Source organism: Podarcis muralis, chromosome 7 (genome assembly GCF_964188315.1).
Source record: "Podarcis muralis chromosome 7, rPodMur119.hap1.1, whole genome shotgun sequence".
Lineage (NCBI taxonomy): Eukaryota > Metazoa > Chordata > Lepidosauria > Squamata > Lacertidae > Podarcis > Podarcis muralis.
The window spans coordinates 91,616,866-91,624,236 of NC_135661.1; positions in this window are offsets into that span (position 1 = coordinate 91,616,866).

The following is a 7,371-nucleotide window of genomic DNA, read 5'->3' on the forward strand; positions in this document are numbered from 1 at the left end:
GCAGGTCTGACAGCACACTGGGAAGCAGTGGATCGCGCAGCAGAAAACAGCGATGCAGATGGTTACAGTGATGAGGATCAGGAGTCCGTTCCCTAGGAGTTGTTTTATCCAGCCTGACCCAGGCAGCCAGTTCCACAGCTGTATGTCTGAAAGCCCTTCGTGCTGAATGTCCTTGAGTCCGTCGGCCAGTTTATGGATATTGTTTAAGTGTCCGGTGATGTTAAGGGTTTGGTCGGATACGTGTGTGCAACACTCGGTTCCGACGAGGGCACATACGCCTCCAGTCGAGGCGAGAACATAGTCCAAAGCAAGGCGGTTCTGTATCGCAGTCTGACGGACCTCCGTAAGTTCCGTCAGGATAGACTGAGTAGCTGCGTTAGACTCCTCCATGAAATTTAACAAGATGTCCGTTAATTTGAGTATATCGACATGGTTAGAGCCGGCTCCGTACGCGGGAAAAAGAGCCCGGCCGTATGTTTCGCTATTGGCAGCTACATCGGAGAGCTGTGACAAGTCCTTTGCCCTCTTATTTCGCCTTCTCCCGAGGGGCAGTTCTTGGGTGACCCGGATTCCTGGGAGGATGAGGCCGAGGTAACAAGCGCCACGGGAGTGGGGGCTAGCCCAGACGTAGCCACGGTGGCCACAAACCCAGAACAACCCTTGTAAACATGAGTCAATGCGACCGGTAAGGAAGGTGCGGAAAAAGCATTGGGAGACCGGGGAGGGGGTCCAGGAGGTGGGTAAAGTCATAACGCGCCTCCAAGCAGCTACCAAACTGGGGTGGATGGAGGGGTTGCCTTGGTGCCACAGGGTGATCCTGCCATTTAAAGCAATGTCAATGGTGTACTTACAGGTGCTTTCGCCAATGACTTTGTCGCTTCCGCTGAACCTTCGGCAGAGATCACCTGTAGTGGGTCCAGTCAGGTAGATGTACTGGTGGGTCAGGTTCACGGCGGTGAGGTTCCAGGATCGCACGTCCGCAGAGAGATGTTGTTGTAGGGTGAGGGGCACTCCCAGAAATGGTATGCCACTGTGAAGATGTGCGGGAGCATTGGCGCAGATCCAGCATTCGTTGGTTGTTGTTTGTTGTGCGATTTGAGAAATTAATTTAACGTAGGTGTTTGAGTGCCAGGTAGATAAAAGGTCATTATTCTGGGGGTTTTCGGATACTGACAGTTCCCCCTTTTGCCGTGGTGCCGTGCCAGCGGGGTGAAGCGGATCTTGTCGCATCAGATAGGTGAGGTTTGTGGTGAGTCCTCCGCACCTTTGGGGTCCGGTAGTGTCCCATTCTGTCGGTGGAGGAACTGAGTGGTGCCAGCCTTCAAGGTACGCTTTCCCGTCCCAATCGGAAGCGAGTCCGATGTCCCAGACGCAGCAGTACCTTCGGAGGCAAATTCCTTGCAGGATGGTCTGACGAGGAGCAGAGTCCACTCGTTGGCAGTAGAATCCGTGTATTATTTGGTTTGTGGCGTGATTCTTGTCCGTGTAAACGGACTCAGCGCCACCATTGTCTAGGAGTGTCCAGTTTAGGGTCCTTTGAGGGGTGCCATCAGAGAAGAGCACATATGAACCATTGAAGCAATGGGCACGGTTCCACGAGTCATCTTTGGTGAGGACGAATTTGCCTAGTGGTGTGTAAGAGGGTGAGCGGATAAAAAGTTCCCAGGTTTGGTGATTGGTAAGGGTTGGTAGTATGCAATGGCGAAGGAGAACGCGGGTCTCAGGTAAGCAGAAGTCGAAATCTCCGATGCGGTCTGGAGTACCCTTTTTTACCATATCCACAATCCCATAGTCAAGGTATTTGTATTCCATTTGTAATCCTGGGCAGGAGGCATGAGTGGTTATGGCGTGTCGAGAAAAGGCTGAGGTTGTGGTCAGGATGGAGAAAATGAGTATGGCGGTTGTCATCGTGATGAGGTTTCAACGTAGTCTAAAGCGGTGCTGTCAAACTGTGAGGCTGTCAAAAGCGGAGCTGTCAAACTGCCGGGCTGTCAAAAGCGGAGCTGTCAAACTGCCGAGCTGTCAAAAGCGGAGCTGTCAAACTGCCGGGCTGTCAAAAGCGGAGCTGTCAAACTGCCGAGCTGTCAAAAGCGGAGTTGTTTTACGGAGTCTTAGACGAATCGGGGGTTGGTCGGTCTGGTCGGTTGGCGGAACAAGTTCGGAGGTCCAGTGGGTTGGTGCAAGTGGTTGAGCTGGTCCGGTCTGTTGGGCCCGATTCGTGCCCCGATCTGGTCCGGTCTGTTGGGCTCGATTCGTGCCCCGATCTGGTCCGGTCTGTTGGGCTCGATTCGTGCCCCGATCTGGTCCGGTCTGTTGGGCTCGATTCGTGCCCCGATCTGGTCCGGTCTGTTGGGCGTCCTCTGCAACGTGGTCGAGGTGTGGCGGGCGAGGCGGGGTGCAGTATGGTGTTTCCTCTGTGTCTGGTTCAGGTGGTAGAGCAGGTTTGCAGCGGGTGTGGTGCAACCAGGCTGTTTTTTCTGCTACCTTAACGGAAGTTGGAGTGGTTAAAAGTACTTGATAAGGGCCTTCCCACGTGGGCTGTAGGGGTACCTTATGGTAAGTTTTTGCTAGTATCCAGTCGCCTGGTTTGTATGGGTGGATGTTTTCATCTAGGGGGATGTTTTGGCCTGAGGCTGCGTATTTGTGGAGGGTTACGAGTTGTTTTTGGAGTTGTATTACGTATTTGGTTAATTCTGACTCGCCCACCTCTAGTTCTGAGGTTGGAAATTGGGTATTATACACAGGGGAGGGTCGGCCGAATAGCAATTCATAGGGAGATAGTTTTAGGTTCTCGCGTGGGCAGGCTCTTAGATTATGCAAAACTAATGGAAGGGCATTAACCCATTTCATGCCAGAGTCCTTGCAAAGTTTTCCTAGCTGCATTTTAAGCTGCTGGTTCATCCGTTCGACTTGCCCCGAGGAGGGAGGGTGGTATGGGGTATGTAATTTCCATTTGATCCCTAAGGCACCGGCAACTTGTCGGATTATGTCTGAAGTAAAATGTGAACCCCTGTCGCTGTCTATGTGCCTAGGCACTCCGAATCGGGGTATGATTTCTTGGATGAGGTTTTTTGCGACGGCGTGTGCCGTGGCCCTGCGGGTGGGGAAGCATTCTATCCACCCGGTCAATTGATCAATGATTACCAGAGCATGCCTATAGCCTTGACACGGGGGTAGGTCTATGAAATCTATCTGGAGGCTTTCGAATGGGACGAAAGCCCATGGTCTTGCTCCTGAGGGACACCTGGCGGTATGCTTCGGATTAAAGCTCTGACATGTGTGACAGTTTTTCACAACAGTTTTAGCAGCAAGAGCCAAGCCCGGGGCATACCAGCAGCGTTGCATAGTGTCAATAAGTTTCTCTCTTCCCCAGTGGGTGAGTTGGTGGAGAACTCTTAAATGTTTAGGTACCCACAGTCTTGGCATAATAAGTCTTTTATCTGGGAAATACCAGATCCCTTTGTCAAAATGAGCGCCTTGTTCTTCCCACCCCTTAATCTCCTCTTTGGTGGCGGTTTGATACATCTCATTGAAGTTTACATCTGATGGAATTTGGGGTCCCTGGAATTCATTGTCGGTGGAGAGAGGTTGAAGGGCGGCTTCTTGTGCCGCGCGGTCAGCACATCTATTTCCTATCGAGATGGGGTCCTTCCCTTTGGTATGCGCTTTACAATGGACTACTGCGATAGCTTCGGGGAGGTGGATAGAGTCCATGAGGCGTTGTACTAAGGGGGCATGTGCAATTTGGGTGCCTGCTGAAGTCAAGAAACCCCTCTGTAACCAGATCTGGCCAGTTGCATGTACCAGTCCAAAGCAATATTTTGAGTCTGTGTATATGGTGATCTTCTGTCCTGCTCCTAACTCACAGGCTCTAATTAGTGCGATGAGTTCAGCAGCCTGTGCGCTGTATCGCGCGTTAACGGGCCGTGCCTCAAGGGTTCCTTCGTCAGTGACCACGGCATATCCGCTTTTGCGTTCCCCTCCCACAACTTTGGAGCTCCCGTCTGTGTACAGAACGAGGTCAGGGTCGGTAAGGGGGAGGTAATCAAGGTCCTCTCTGGGTTTCTCTAGGTGCCGGACTATTTGGGAGCAGTCATGATGTGGGGTCCCGTCGTCGGGGAGGGGAAGGAGGGTAGCAGGGTTTAGGGAGTTTACTCGTTTTATAGTAACGTTGGATGGGCTGAGGAGAATAGCTTCGTATTTGTTTAGGCGTTGGATAGTGAATCGCTGGCATCCTTGCAGGCTGAGTAGGGTAGCGACCGCATGGGGAACGTTTACGGTGAGGTCGTGTCCTAAAACTGTTTCTTGTGCCTTTTCAAGGAGCAGGGCTGCCGCTGCTACGGCTCTGAGGCATCCCACATTCCCTAGGACTGTAGTGTCAAGTTGGAGGCTATAGTAAGCAACGGGTCTGTTTTTCCCTTGGAATGGTTGTGTAAGAACTCCAGAAGCTACTCCCCTGTTCTCATGCACGTATAAAGTAAAGGGTAGTCTGTAGTCTGGGAGTCCAAGGGCGGGTGCCGATCTCAGCTCCCTCTTTATAGATTCAAACGCTTCAAGTGCCTCTGCAGACCATTGCAATTGGTCTGGGGCGTCTTCATGTGTCATTGCTGTAAGGGGACGGGTGAATTCTCCGTAGCGGGGAATCCAAGCTCGGCAGAATCCACTCATTCCAATAAACCCTCTAAGTTGTCTCTTTGTCTTTGGTAACGGGAGTTTTGTGATTGTTTCGATCCGATCTGTGGTCAGGGCGCGGGTGCCTTTCCCCAAGATGTGACCTAGATACTTGACTTCCTCTTTACAATACTGTATCTTTTTCGGGGACACCTTATGCCCCTTATCTGCTAATATGTTCAGGAGGGCAATGGTATCATTTTTGCACGAGTCTAAGTCCCGCCCGCAGAGCAAGATGTCATCGACGTAAAGCCTCAGAGCAGAGCCTCCCGGTAGGGTCACATCTGCTAAATCTTGGTGCAGGATTGATGAAAAAATTGCTGGGGATTCCACATACCCTTGGGGCAGCCGAGTCCAAGTTAGTTGCCCGGTCTGCCACGTGAAGGCAAAAAGAAATTGGCTCTTAGGATCTACTGGGATACTGAAAAAGGCAGAGCATAGATCTATGACCGAGTAAACTACAGTTCCCTCCGGTATGGTGCTTAAGAGATGGTGTGGATTAGCGACTACAGCATGTCGGGGAATGACGAAAGAGTTCACGAGCCTAAGGTCTTGTACTAAACGCCATTTGACCGGGCTTGTATTGGGCTTTTTGACGGGGAGGAGAGGGGTATTGCAAGGAGATGCACATGGGACCAGAACTCCCATTTTTAAAAATTCTTCAATCATCGGAGTTAATCCCTGTATTGCTTCGGGAGGGAGAGGGTATTGTTTAGTGCAAGGAAAGGGTAAATCTTGCCTGTAGTTGACTATCACTGGAGTTGCAGATTTTAGGAGCCCTACGGAGGTTGACTCTGTTCCCCATAGGGTTGGAGAGACATTATTCAGAAGTTCAGGCGGGAGGTCAATAATTTGAGTCTGGGCTTCTTGCAGGACTCCCTGGAAATTAAAGATCGATTCATCCGGCATGTGTAAGTAAATGCCTTCCTGGCCACACTGTATAGTGGCATTCAGTTTGCAGAGCAGGTCCCTTCCCAAGAGGTTTACCGGGCTAGAGGTTAGTAGGAAAGTATGGTTTACAGATAGGGGTCCAACCGAAACGTTCGCAGGTTTGGAAAGAGGGCAGTTTCGGGGAATTCCGTCCAGTCCCATTACGGTTCGGGTATCTTCCCCTGGGGTTAGGTGGCTACCAGTAAGGGTGGAGTAGGTGGCCCCAGTGTCCAAAAGGCAATTGTAGGTTTGTCCATCGATTTGCAGGGTACATATTGGGTCAGAGGACGAGAGTTGCAAGACGGGGCAGAGATATGGGAAAGGGTCGGGACCTGCTTTTAGTTGTCAGTACGATTGATACTCGTCCATTACCATTTCGTGAGCCGGATTTGTAGTGCGATTGGCTGGTTTAAAGGGGTTTGTCGGGTCTTGAGGGTGGTTCCTGGGTCTAGGTTGAGGAGGGGGAGGACCGGTGCGGTGTTGTGGTTGGGTCACTGTTGAATTATGTCCATAAGGTGGGTCTGTTCTGGATAGTTTTCTATCGCCGAACTCTGGTTCTGCCGCGCCAGTAAGGTAGGGGCAAAACTTCCTGATATGTCCCTTTCGTTCGCATTTGTAGCAAATACGAGTTTCCCTTGGGTCGGGTCCCCATTGTTTATCCTTGTAAGGGGGAACCCCTCCCGCATAAGCCAGTACTCGTGGTGAGTCAGGTTTTTGATCCCTTTTCCTTCGTTCGTCCCTAGAATTGAACACTGATTTGGCGATGGAGAGTATTTCAGTTATAGTTTTCCCATCGTACCCCAGGTGGGAATTCAAGGCTTTCCGTATATCCGCTGTAGCCTGATCCTTGAAAAAGCCCTTGACTATAACTTCATGTTGGGTATTTTCTGGGTCTATCCCACCCCAGGTTTTGATTGCCGAAACTAGTCGGGTGTAATAGTCAGACGGGTGTTCCTCTGGTCCTTGAAGGACGGTCTGGACTTTAGTCCAGTTTACGGTTCGCTGACCAGCAGCTTTGATTCCATCTAGGATGGCCTTTTTGAAGATCTTTAGACCCCATATTCCATTATCTGTGTTATAGTCCCAGTCCGGGTCATTAAGTATAGTTTGAGCAGTCAGTGGGGTCATGGTGGCGGGACGATTTGGTTGGTAACCTTCCCGGGTCAGGGCTTCCCCCGCCTTTGCCAGTATCTCCCTTTTTTCTGCCTCGTTAAAGAGGGCCCCAAGTAACATGTGCACATCCGCCCACGTAGGATTATGAGTCGAGAAAATGGTGGCTATCTGGCGGTGACATTTATCGGGGTCGTCTCTTAAGGAGGGCATTTTGTCCGACCAATTCATCAAATCCGAAGTGAGGAAAGGTTGATGGGTGAAGACCATGCGGGGTGGGTCTCCAGCTCTGACTGGCGGTATGGGCAGAGCTCGCAAGGGGTAGGCACCTTCCACCTCTCCGTTTAACGGAACGTCTCGGTTTCGGGTCCTGCTGGAGACGGGACCCTCTCTACCTTCGTTCAGTAATTGGCCATTGAGCAAGGGCCCTAGATCTAGGTCCGGTTCGTCTCCCCTGGAGCTTGGCGGGCTGTTGTTGGGGTTAGGTGGTTGTGCATTTGGCAAGGCTTGGGACGGGGCAGTGGTATTATTGGCTGCGCTTTCCCTTTGCCTTCCACTTCCTCCGCCTGCTCCTGTCCCTGATCCCGATGGTTGGGGAGCACGTGGCCCAGAGTAGTAGAAGGGGATGAGACTTCTGTCCAATTGCTCCTCCTGGGCTCT